This window comes from Aythya fuligula, chromosome 2 (assembly GCF_009819795.1).
Source record: "Aythya fuligula isolate bAytFul2 chromosome 2, bAytFul2.pri, whole genome shotgun sequence".
Classification (NCBI taxonomy): domain Eukaryota; kingdom Metazoa; phylum Chordata; class Aves; order Anseriformes; family Anatidae; genus Aythya; species Aythya fuligula.
This window is the reverse complement of record NC_045560.1, coordinates 50,449,993-50,463,394: the sequence shown is the minus strand read 5'-3', so window position 1 is coordinate 50,463,394 and position 13,402 is coordinate 50,449,993. Positions and strand designations below refer to the sequence as shown.

General features: G+C 41.3%; 1 long non-coding RNA gene across 1 annotated transcript in view; it reads left to right on the top strand.

Moving 5' to 3' along the window:
* Positions 1-1,119: 1,119 nt before the first annotated feature.
* LOC116486012 overlaps positions 1,120-13,402 on the top strand; it is a 199,109-nt gene continuing 186,826 nt past the window's right edge. Inside the window, exons 1-2 of the long non-coding RNA XR_004252922.1 lie at positions 1,120-1,326; positions 3,341-3,651. This is a non-coding gene — a long non-coding RNA (uncharacterized LOC116486012). The remainder of the gene's footprint in view (positions 1,327-3,340; positions 3,652-13,402) is intronic.

Sequence of the window (13,402 nt, the reverse complement as noted above, 5' to 3'; positions counted from 1 at the left end):
TCAAGCTTTCTTTTGTTTTTAAGAAAAAAGAAAAGAAAATAAAAAAAAAATAAAAGCGAGCTGTCCGTGGGGCATCTTTCAGGCCTGGCCAGCCTGGTCTGAGGGATGGGGGCTACGGGCGGGGGGCGTATGGGGGGCGCATGGGGGGTACACCCAGCCCGTGCGCCAGACAAAGGGCGCCCCCCTCCCCCCCCAGCAGCACGGCCCTGTGCCCTGGCCCGGGGGCGAGGAGGAGGAGGAAGGTGGCTTGCAACCTCCCCCCGACGTGAGGTGCCTTGCCTCTCCGCACCGCGCTGCTTTTGTCTCGGGGCCAGCCCGCCCCGCCTCGCCAAACTTTCGGGGGGACCCCGACGGCTGTCGGTGGGGTGGTCCCGTGGGGGAGGCGTCGTCGGGGCGGCCGGGGGCAGGTGAAGGGCCGCGGGCAGCCCCTTCATCCCCTCCGGGCTCTTTGGGACGGATGCGGTCGGCCCCGGCTCTGCGCAACAGGTAGGGATGCCAGGGGCTGGCCGCGGCGGCGGTGGCACGGAGCCGCCGACGGGAGGTATTTTTTTATTTGTTTGTTTGTTTTTTTTGGTGTGTTACGATCTCGGGAAAAGTACAAAGGAGAGGGAGGAGGAGAAGCAACGGTCTTCCCAAATTCCCCTTTAGTTGTTTATTTATGTACTTCCCGTGTCCATGCAGAAAGGGTTCGTTTTCGCAACTCCGGAGGTTTTCTTTCTCCTTTTTTTCTTTCTTTCCTTTTTTAAAAAACTTATTTTCCTTTACGTCCTGCATTGCCCGTCTCATTCCGGGAGATCAAACTGACCGAAACCAGCTACCCAGAGCCTCGTCCTCACTGACAGTCGGGGGAATCCAAACAAAGAGGTGCATCTACCGGAAATAATGATTTGAGAGATGTTTCTCCCCCTTACCACCCCCCCCCCCCTCCCGCCTTGAATTAGTACTATTATTTATTTATTTATTTTTCTTTCGGGGAGGTTCGGTTGGAGGGAAGTTTTGCGCCGCAGACGGGGCCGGGGCTGCTGCGGGCTGGATGGGGAGGGCGGCACGTTGCGGGGGGGCGCGGGCAGTGCGGGACCCCGCCGGGGGTGGGGGGGGGGGACCGGGCGGGGACCTGCCGCCCGCTGCCGGCTCTTTGTCTGCTCGGGCAACTTGAACAAAAGGCGAAACTCGGATGAACTCTCTCCATCTCGCCCTCTCCTCGCCCGGGTTATCTCAGCTGCGGCACTTTAAGCCGGCGAGATTGCCCCAACTTTCCCGCAGCTCCCTAACAGCGGGCAGCCCCCCTTTCAGGCTCCTCAGGCAGCACTTTGAGGACAGGCGAAGGTAGGTTTTGTCTTGGGGCTCATTGTTCTCTCCGTGCTCCCTCATCCCCCCTCCACCCGCAAGCCGCCGCTCCGGCTGGGGCGTGCGAGGAGCGGGGCTGCGGCCGGGGGGCTCTTTGTGCCTCGGGGCACTCGCAGGTACAGCTCGGGGGTGCCGACCTTGTCGTCGTCCCCCCCCCCCCGTCCCCGCAGGCGCTCCTGTATTCTTTTATACTTTTTGAATTTCTTTCTGGGCTGGGGGGGCGTTTTGGAAGAGCTGGTGGAAAGGAAAGCTGAGGAGGGGAAAAACTTCTCGGAGCCCGGGGGCTCCGCTGGGTCCCGGGGGATCCGGGGGGGTCCCGCTGCCGCTGAGCGCCCGGCCCCGGGAGCACCCGGCCAGGCTGGGGGGAGTCGCGTTATGAGGGGGGCTTCGTTCTTCTCAGTGCCTTCCTGGTGGTGGGGGGACAGGAGTAGAGTCGGGCCCGTCCCTGCCTGTCTCCTCTTTGCGCAGCATCGGTTTGTTTCATCCCTCCCAAAAAGTTTCGTCGCCTTGGGTTTTGTTCCGCTCTTTTCTGGTGTTCGCGCTCCTCAGGCAAAGCGTCGCAACTTCTGAAAACTTGCTCGTGGTCTTTTGGCTTTCCTTGGTTCTCTTGTTCTCCACCATGTACCTTCTTTACAGTTAGTTTAGTGTATTCTTCTTTCACTGTCGATTTTTCTGTGCTATGTAACAACTGCCACTTGTTTCCTCATTTTTCATCCTAGCCATTACTTTCCTGGGCTGTTTTGTTTCCCTTCGTTGCCCATTTTCCCTCTCCCTCCTCAGATCTCTCAGAATTTCTTAACTCTCTACTTTTCCAGCTTTCCCTGTTGTCACACATTCTTCTTTCCTGGTCTTTTCCACCTATTCTTCTACCTATATGCCTACTTGCATTTTCCATAAAAGTCGTCTTTTGCCTGGATCTTTCATTTCACATGTCCTCAAACTGCATGCTTAGATATGCTAAGGCTTCCCCTGATGTCAAACAAAGATCAAAGTTTCTTTTCATTCCCTCTTCCAAAACTAATTCTTCTGTGGTCTGCTATACACGCATGCTACTCAGGTTACATGGACAGAACTTCTAACAAAAATTCTTGAGCATCCACTGCTATTCACCTTCTGCTTTCCTCTAGTCTTTACCTCCGTCCACACTCACCCTTCAGTCTCTTAAAAGCTTCTCATTCCTCTCCCTTGTCCTTGACTTGGAAGCTTGTGCTCTTCCTCACTCCAGCTTGGCAGACTCAATGCTGTTTTTCATATTGTTATTCCCTCCTGTGCAGAGTACTCAAGCTTTTCTCTCCTTTCCTCATACTCCCCTTGCCAACCTAAGTAAAAAGTTGCTGTTGGTACTCCTGAACGGATGACAAGGAGGAGTACTGGCATAGGCAGGCACAGCTTCGTTGCTTTGGCTTGTTCCTTGCTGGGTCAAGTGTCAGCAGCGGAGCTTGCTGCCAGAGCCCCAGTGATGCTCACTCTGCTGCTGGGTGGGAAGGGACATTGAGCAGGGGCTAGAGGGGGAAGAAAGATCTCTGTAAAACAATGTCATTACTTCTTCCCCTCCACCATCCTGATGCAATTCTGTTCAGAGGATTGGCAAGCTTTGTTTTTGCTTCTTGCGGCTTTTTTCGTAGATTCATTCTTTTTGTACGTTTTGAAATACCTGCCAGGGCAGGTGAAGAGCCTTTATGTTCCATCCTTTCTTGGCACTTTTGGTGCTTTCTGTGTACAATGTATAGAGAAATATGAAAAGTCTCTTTTCCTAAAACATTGGAAGTACAAAACCGACAGCATCCAGTTTGCATATTCTGTTACACTCTAGTCCTGGAGATGTTTTTAAAGTTGAAACACACGTCACAGGGCTTTGAGTCAGTATGTGTCTATATCTGTGAAGAAATATGTGTTGAAAGTATTCCGAAGAATGTAACTTCATGTTATGTCCCTGGGTGGTTGTGGCAGGAGTTACTGTGCGAACTAAAACTTCTTCCTCTTACTCAAACAGGTCAAAACATGGTCGTCGGGAATCATGGGATGCTTGCCAAAATTTGTCGGTCTGTGCTAGGTGCCATGCTTGTGTTGTCCTTGGAATGGTGGAATACAACTTGGGTCTCCCTTGGGGATGGCTGACGTGGCACAAACGTACCATGCAACTACCGAATGCGTTCACCCTTTTGGATATGTATGTAAGTTAGTGGGCTACTGGAAGAAGATGAAGAATCTCTTGCAGAAAAGTGAGGATATGGTAGAAAATGCTGCTGCAAACCATTTGGATTATATTGCCATCTGACATTGAGGTCCTGCAGCTAACAGAAGGTATGCTTCTCCCGACTGTTGCAAAAATACTGGCTTATACATCAAAATACGAAGTGCGTTATCTTAATTTTAAACAAACATGCTTTTTAACTTTTTTTTTTTTTTTTTTTTTTTTTTTTTTTTTTTTTTTTTGTCTTTGCCTTTGTGCTGAAGCCTACCAATAGTTTTGAGTTGTGTAATCTGACACAAATGCCTTCCTAATGGCTTGGCAATGTGTATATCTTAAATGTAAAGGTGAAAAAAAATGAATGTGGCAATATTTTGTTTTCAGAGTTAACTGATATTTTCAAGGTAATAACTTCGTTGCGTTGGGTCTAGGAGTACTTAGCAGCTCTTTGAGAAAATCAGACTAATTAACTCCTCTTAAAAGTAAGTTAGAAACAGTTTTTTAAACAAAGCATTTTCTACAATTGCGTTCTTCCAAATAGCCTACTTCATTTAAAGGTGTCTTAGTATTTTGAGTGTGAACTCAGGAAAACAACCTGCTACTTTCTGACAGCTCTTCCAAATAGTGACAAAATGTTTTATGGATAATTCAGGTGTGAGAAATAGAAGGATTTCCCTTCAAATTACAGGAATCATTTTGTTTAATATGTTTTTAAAGTATCAATTTAAATGACTTTTGCAGACTGTTTGCATCTCAGATGTTCTAGTGCTGTGAAAGTCTTCTGCGTTGAAAACGTTATATATGAGATAACTGATGTACAAAATAGAAATAAAAGCAGAGAGAACAAGCTGTTAAAGAGTTTATTATTGAATTATTCACTGAATTATTGATGAATCTAGATTAAGTGTTAATCCAACAATGAGGAAATCATTGAGCCCCTTAGTGAACTATTGAAATCACAGAGCAAATATTTAAAATGATTTAAAATCTGATCTTTTAAACTTGCTTTGTGTACTTCTTATGTATAACCAAAAATGAATGACATGAAAATTGTTTGCTTTTGCTGTGTATTTCTACTCATCTGATTGCTTGAAGTCTAGCCAATATGTAGGGCAGACAAGTATTTGTAATCTTAAGAAAAGTGCTGAGCTGGCTGGCCTACTTTGGAGCAAAATAGAAATCTGAACAAATAATCACTTGTTATCCTTTCCAGTTGTAAATAGAGATACAAGAGACAATAAATAGAGTACTAATTTCCTGGTTCTGACTTTTTAAATCAAGACCTACTCTTAATTTTCTTGATTATTAAGGATAATCTTTCTGTTACTAAAAGCAATTAATGTACTTTTATTAAATTAAATTAAGATTTGATTCTTAATATTGTTCTGTGTTGTTAATTTTTGAACTTTGCATGACTTGAGTTAGCTTATGGAAGTCTTTAATCTGAAGTCTCAGAAAAGGAAAGTCCTATGCTGTTGGTGGAAAGGGAAAAGAAGAGTAAAAAATGGATTGTGCTGGATGGAAGTATTTAGGAGTTGCTATCTAGCATCATCTTAGAAAAGAAGTCAAGTCATTACATTTCTGCATTTAATCTGTATTTAATGGGAACCAAAACTGTGATTTTGTTGTTGTTGTTGTTGCTTTCTGTGTGGATTCTCCTTATTCAGTTTCTTATGCATCTGTATCTCTTTTTTAAAAACCTAATCTGGAAGTGGTTATTCTTTGTAACAGAAAAAATACACTTCATTTATCTGTAAGAAACCATTCATTTTCATCAACACTAAAATCTGAAATAAATTTTTACCTAAAGTTAATGTAAATAAGGACAAGCATTTATCTTAGTTTAATTTGAGAGTTTAAGTAGATTGAATGCCATAGGTTTCATGAAGTATTTTGCAAATTATTAGATATATTTGTTTTTGTTTATACCTGGAATATTTCAGACAATGATAACTTAGTGACAGTATAGAGAGGAAGAATACAATTTATCTGTCTTCCAATTACTTTGGACTACTTCCCATAAAACAAAATGAAGTATTCTCATATTCTGAGATAAGATCAGAGGGGAAAGAGAAAGTATGGTCAGCTAGGAAACATCTAGCACAATAGCTGTCTACTGGGTAGGTGTGCTGTGTTGGTGAAAGGCATACTTTCTGCTGGTGCTGTAGTGTCTCCAGCAGGGCATGCTGGAGTGTTCCTGTACCTTTTTCCTGGGAGCAATCCTAGCAAAAGAGGCAGTAGGTTTGCAGGTAAGGAGAGAGATAGAGGCTCAGTTGCTGTGGTGAAGGAGCATCATCCTGGGAAGAGTGATGGGGAGGAAAACTTCCCTAAAAGAGGCAGGAATCAGCCCTACTTTCTCCAGTGGAAGCTGCTTTTTTGAGGAGCTTGGGAACTGCTGCAGGGGAGGAGGGCTTCAGGCATGTGAGCAGTGATGCTGTAGCTCCATAGAAGGGTGTGAAAAGGGTTGTTTCTGGGGTTTGTGGTTGCAGTCGGTCCATTTGCTTGCTTTGCTTGTGGCTGTCCTAGAAGGAAGTCCTTGCAGGCATCGTGGGCTTTGGGGTCTGAGCTCTGAATCCTGCTCACAGATCTACCATGGGGTGTGTGGTAGTTAAATTGTAGCAGGAACTTTCACTAACCAGATTAAACCAACATCAGACTTTCAGAGATGCAGTTCCTCCTTTCAGCTGTGCTCTCAGTTAAGAAAGTCTTTTAGTCAGTGTAGTTTGTCATGTGAGAAAGTGTCTTACTCCATTTAGCTGAACAGGGAATAACCATGGGGATGTCTCAGGCCAACAGAGCACCCAAGGAGAAGAGATTTAGCAGGCTGCAAGAAGTGCTTGTAGTGTGTCATGGGTGGGTGAGATACAGTTTTGGAGTTGTGAGGAGTGGGCAGGAGAGAAAAGGGCAGACTCAGTAACTTCTGTATTTTTAGGCAACAGATGGAGGAGATGGTATCTAGAATATCTTCCTGCAGAAGAATCCGTAGGAAGCTAGAAAGAAAAGTGCAATAAGGACTTCATTTCAAGTTTTTGATTGTTCTTTCCCCTTAGCTGAAGTAATTTTGGGGGGAGAATGAGCTCCCGAGCTCCCAGGCGAGGTAGACATTTCCAAGACCTGCATTTGTCCTGCTGGTTCCTGTGCCAAAACATGGACAAGTATACTTTCCTAAAGGACTGCTGCCTTTCACCCTTCCACAGGGAGTCCCCAGCTCCTGACAGTGTAAAGCAAAGAAGCTTTGCCAGAGCATCCTCTGCTGCATGAGGAGGTGCAACGTGATTCTTGAGTAAAATTTTGGGAGGCAGCTTTTGAAAATATGATTGTTAGACCCTGAAAGGACCTACAAACAATCTGAGCGTTGTATAATTGTGAGGGGAATGGAAGGGGAAGCACTGACTCTGAGCTCCTCACTGGGAAGACAAGGTGGGAGCTGTGGGACCCCTCTGCTTGCAAGTGTCTGGAACAGCCTTAAAGTTTCTGTGGCTGCAGTGGAGTTATTTTAGTTTTGGCTCCAAAAAATGGTGTATGTGTATATATACATATATATATATATGTACATGTATATACATATATATGTCTGTGTATATATATAATTTCCCCTTTACCTTAGTGCTGGTTGAATGTCATGTGTTAATCATTTAGCTTAATATAGCAAAAATCATAGTTGAAAATATGCCTTTTTTTTTTTTTTTTTTTTTTCTGCTTTCACTTGTTTTTCACCTTACAGGATAACTTGAGGTACAATACTCTTTGAAAATCAGTATAAGCATTAGAGTAAGGGTTCTTTGTTTGTGAGAGCAAGTTCCAGAAGAGAGGAAGGAATGTTGACTGAGGCTGGAGGGAGAGAGTTGCCACTTGAAATCTCTTAGTTATGGTTCTGAAATACTGCATGAGAACTTATAATGAAAAGGAAGCTTCCATACCATGTGAGATACTTTATATAAATACTATCATTTAAGTCTGGACACAGGCATATGCCTTCTGGAATACAGCATTTTTTTCTCTTGATTGTATTTATTTTATGTAGCAAGAAGCTTTCTGACTCACCAACAGATTCTATTTTGATATTATTTTTTTTGTGCACTTTCATCATCGTTGCATGAAACTTGTCACAAACTATTTATGAAGTCTGAGGTAGTCTGCTATTGCGCTTGATACCTTGACCTTTCCATGATTAAAATGCATAGACATGTTTGGGTTAGGCAGGGGGAGTTGGATAAGCTAGGGGGATTAAGAATATTTTAACACTAAATTAAATGTGGTCTTTGTGTGAGAACAGGGAGAGTACTTCCACTGAAAGTTTATAAGGCTACTTGCAAGTGCAATGCCTGTATTCATATCCATGAATATTTTACATTAGTGAGGAAAATATTTATTCTGTACAAAAAAGGAAGAAGGAAAATGCTCATAAATAATATAAATGTGCATTGCTTCTGTAAAAAATAACAAAATGATTACATATGCTGTATTTTTAATACTGAAATACTGAAAGGAAGCTAAACTTCCATACAGGGACAATATTGCCATTTTATGAAGTACATTGCATTTTGAGACCATCTTAAGTGTTCATTATCAATCTTCACTTTTTTTTTTTTTTTTTTTTTTTTTTCTTTTCCTTAAGCCTTGTTTGTAAAGCATTTTCTCCATGAAAAGGGCCTGCTTTAAGACCTGCACAGGAAACATGAGTGTAGTGCTGTTCTGGATGTCATTTTTGCTTTTTCAGAGATAAGGGAGAGCAGTGAAGTAGAGCCAAAAGGTTTTGTGTAGGATTCCTTGTAGGCCTGGCAGGTGGATGGGGTGGTGGTGGCAATGATGAAGGCAGACATTTGTCATGAAAAGTAGAAAATGGGCAGTCGTGAACAGTTCCTCTGGGTGGATAAGGATGTGATTTGATTTAGTTGTGAGCCAGCAAATGGCAGGTGAGGAAAGGAAGTGGCAAGGCATCTTGAAAATGAGGGCCAGAAGCTGGTGATTGATATGGCAGAGAACAGAGAGGTGGATATTGTGGAAATGGATTAGAAGCAGTTTGTCATAATTTATGCATCTGGAGGCTTGTGCCATCAGGGCATTTCTAATGGGAAAATGTAGTGAAATTTTTAAATGTCTGTAACAGAGGTTTATAACTATTGCAGGGCTCAGCAGTATTGGCTTCTTTATGGTGAATGATAAAATTGTTTCTGTTCAATGCCACACAGTGAATTAAAGTCAACATTAACACTGCATGTTTTAAATTAAGTTTATTCCAAAAGCAACTGTTATCTTGAGTTGAGGATATGAGCTAGCCTCTTCTGCCAGTTTTTGCAATGTTGTGCAAGACAGGAATTCATTTTTAGGTAAGTGGCTCAGGAATTGTATATGTTGTCTTGAGATGAACTCAGAGCTAAGATTCAGTGTGGCTGGCTGCTTGTTTAATTATCTTTCAGCATTTGCAGACTGGCTTTCAGTTGGTATTTTGGGGTTGCTCTGTGAGCATGTTCTGAAAATAACAAAAGTTCTGATGGCTCCAGAATATCTAAGGAGGGACCTAGACCATGCAGCAAACATTGAGGTATGTCTAAGCAAACCTGCTGCTCTTGTCTTGATGTGGCACTACACCAGGCTGTGCATTGATTAGATCCAGAACCAAGTTAGCTGCATATGGTGCTACTGGATTCAGTCTATTAAAAGTTGCTTCTCATTTGAGCTGGCGTTATGATGTGACTTCAGCTGTGCTGGTGCTGGAGGTGATTGAGCTGGAGTAGCTCAGTGGTCTTTTTCCTGCACTGCCTTGTGGGATGTGAATATGGCTCGGCTGTGCTTTGTAGAGGTGCTGTTGTTTAATAGCTTTGGGCTGCAAGAGTTTGAAACTGCAGAGATGTTAGAAGAAACAGCCTGGTAAAAATTAGAATTTGCAAGATGAAGAATGTGCTTTCTCTGGGTTTGCGTTTGCTGTATCCACAGTTTTATAATGTGACATAGGCAGCAGCTTTATTCATTCAAGCTCTTGAACTGGACCTGTGGACCATGTTTAGGAAAGGGTTCTTAGTGAAAAACAGGCACTGGGGCATGGTTCTGGTTCACAACTTCATGTATATATTGCGCTTTTTTTTTTTTTTTTTTTTTTTTTTTTTTTTTAAGTGCAATGACTTTTTAATCTTTTAAAGGAAGGACCAAAAGAAATATATATCTAAAATTAATAGGTTTTTCATTATCATGTAGATATGTTTTGGCTTCAGAATTTGTAAACTTTGTTTTTGTAGTCTTTAAGCAATGCAGTGCATTCTGTGGCTTTATCAGTCTAAAGCTTCACTTTTGTGTATTTTTGAAATCTGCATCCTAGGTCATGAATTGGTTTATCAGATTTGTATTAACTGTCACTTCTTCTTTTCAAATAGCTTATTTTACATGGTATCAACACCTGATATTTGGATATTATCATTCTTCTCCAGAAGACTTTGATGCCATGGGTATTTCTAACTAATTTAGTTGAGGATTGGAATGTTTTATGAAAACTTTATTTAAATTGAGAGAAAAGTTGAGTGATAATGTTTTTAAAGCAAAATGGGAATGCAGCTTGCAAAACAAATTAGTTATCTCTGTAAAAAAATCTATATTTTCAACTCAGTTCTTCATACATCATCTATTGGCATTAGCTGGAGAAGGTTTAATGTCTCTCTCCTGCTGGAATTACAGCACTCAGGCAGTGGAGGAAAGGGGCTGTATCCTGATGTATGCTCATGACAGTGGCTCATTGTACACCTAGGCAAAGGAATGAAAAGGAAGTTTTATTTTCTTCAGGGAGGGGGTGTGACTTTCTCTGTTGTCTTTAAAAGACAATTTGCCTAACATCAGTTGAGACTTGTTGTGGACCACACAGTCCATCTAGATGCAAGATTAATTAGATGCTAGCTCATTTTAAATGTTTTATATAAGGAAGGTGTTAAATATGTGTTTAAATGCATTTTAGAATAGTAGATTAAAATTACTTGTGCATTAGATGTATACATATGTGTGCACATACCCCATACACATAGCCCAAAACCAATGGTGAGGTGCCTGAGGCGGCTCTTCATGATGGGGACATGATTTTTTTTCCACCTTCTGTTCGAAGCAATGTTTAATGCATTCCCAGACCCTGCTTCTATTATTTTGTGTCAGTGGCATTCTGTGCAGTGTTCCCTTTTACTTGAGTTTCTAGCTACTTGAAATACATGCCCTGTTTCAATTTACCAATCTGTTTCTTAAAGTACATCCTGTGTGCAAATCCTTATCAGACAAAGGCATAATGGAAAAGTGGCTATTGAATTAGTAGTGATCAGTGGTATACTGAGAGAATACCACTGTAATTAGTTGTAAAACTCTTTATCTCAATCTCAGGCATGCTGCTAACTCCTCTCCTTCTCCTGTTTTCCCTTAAAAGACATGACTGAAGAGCAGTGAGGCATATCTGAAGCAGAGCTACGGTAAACAGTAAAAAAAAAAAAAAAAAAAAAAGTATTTTTCAGCTGGTAATTGATCTGGCTTATTGTGTGTGTGTACACATGTATATGTACATGTATATGTTTGATAGAATAAATTGCTTTAAATTATGCACAGTGTAATATTTCAAATATTGAGAGAAGATTTATTTATTTATTTATTGGTTGATCTTGTTTTACATTTTCTTTAAGAATTGTTCTGAGTACCACCAAAGCTGTGTGCGGAATGTTGTTTGTTGTGGACTTCACTGCAGTGCAGATGGGTGTCTGAGGGAGGTAGAAAGATGTTTGCAAAGAAAGACCAGAACCATTCAGAGATTGTTTCTTCACTTTTGCAAAATGACAGAAATCAATCCGCTGCTTTGACCTTGGATCATGTGTTGCTGTTGAAATAGTGGTGTGTGTTTTCTTTTTTTTTTTTTTTTTTGTCCTGAACTCAGTAGCAAAAGGCAGTGAGTTAAGATACAACAGATGTGAGGAGAGTAGGGCAAAAAAGAAGCAGAGTAAGGAATCTTTTGCAGACCTGTATGTGTAAGACTGCTGCCCAGTGTTATGCATCTTCAGTTGTGTGTTGTTGTGTTTTTTTTTTTTAATTGTTGGTACATTGTAAAACTCAGTTGGACTGTCTGTGTAAGAGCATATTCTAGACACTGAAAATTTCTATAGCATTATTGAAAGTAAGGAAAATGAAAAGCTTGTATCTGCAGAAACATTGTCATCTGTTCAGATAGTTTCTGAACATGAAGGAATGGGGAGCTCTCTGACTTGTTGCTCTCCTGCATCAGAAATGGTGTATCCAAGACCAAGTTACAGTTGCTGAATTAAAGAAAGAGCTGTAACCTAAGCTTCTGATTGCTTGATGTGAACAGTGTTGTGCAGACAGCTCAGGAGTTCTGAGAACTATTTGCATGCAGTATTTTTCCTATTTGTTTTTTCCTATGGACACTGGTATACGACCATGATTTGTATAAGAGAAGGAGGATGTTTTCATTCTTGTTTTTAAATTGTGTGAATGTTTCCAGGCTGAAGAGAATGTGAAGTTACACCCTGTTATTTCAGGTCAGTGTCTGGAGTAATGTTTTGGCAAGAGCTTGTATGGATCATATACTGTCATCACTGCACAACACAAAGGGAAATAGGTTACCTCTACTTCTGCTCAGACAAGATCAGTTCATTATGCATAAAAGAAAAGCTGTGCGGAGCAGCAAGGGTTGAACGTGACATAAAAACACTTTCCAGAAGATGCTTGTTAATAGCTATTGAGGGACATGCAGCTTCTTAGTGTGTCTAGCTTCTCTGTAAAGAGAGCCAGGGTGGCACTCATTGGTAAATTATGGCATATCTGTTGGACAAGTATTTTAATACATATTTTCAGTGGAATTTCGACTTAATCCTCCTTTGCCTTGGTGTTTTAAAGATGAGAAATTGAGGGTCCTGAGAATACTTGTTGTGAATAGTTGATATCTGCACTTGGGTCTAATGCCATGCTTTCTGGGTAGCAGAGCTGACAAAATCTGTAGGCTTTACTGGCTGGTTTTTATTTTTTTTTTTTAATTATTATTTTTAATAGCATATTTATTTTTTCTAATAACTTTTGTATGGCTCTTGACGTATATTGTTTCTCCAATTCTTGGATTAGAATTGCTAAAGTAGCTGCATCTGCCTTTATGTTCCTTGTTATCTATGATGAAAAAGAAATCAGTAGAAATTGTCCCCCCCCCCCCCCCCAAAAAAAAAAAAAAAGAAAGAAAAAGAAAACAACATAGAAATTCTGCATCAGTTAGTATTAATTTTAAAATGAAATCTCATACTTCACGGGTCAAAATCTTTTGTTTAGGGAAAATTATCAGTAAGAAGCTCTCTATATCTTTAACTGAAATGGTCTCTAATTTATGCCTGATTCTTCTGCTAGGTTAATGTTAATTAGTTTAACATATCACTCATAAAAGATGTCATAGTTGAGTCATTGTGTAGGTAACAAATCTTGCACTGGCTGGCGATGAAGAAATATTACCTCTATTAAAACCCTCACTTAAATGGTGGAGTCAGTGAGGACTCGTGACATTTTGCAGTCATCCAGCTTAATGCATTTTAATGCCTTCAGTGGTGTGAGGTTTTTCTTGTGGGGGGTGGGGAGGCAGAGGTTCCAGAATATGCAGCGCAGTACATGGCTGTGCTGGGCGAGAAACCCGATTAGAAATGCTGGCTCGGGCTGGAGCTAAGGCTGGATACTATAACATTCATTTAACCTTCTAAAAGCCTGTCAGCATTCAGTTTTATAAAGAAGGCATAAGTAAGCAGTCATGGAAAGCTCAAATCTACTTGCATTCAGAACCCAAGTAATCCAATATTAGTAGCACAGCCAAATGTTACAAGTATGTATGCTTGTAATTAGCTAAGTAATTTCATC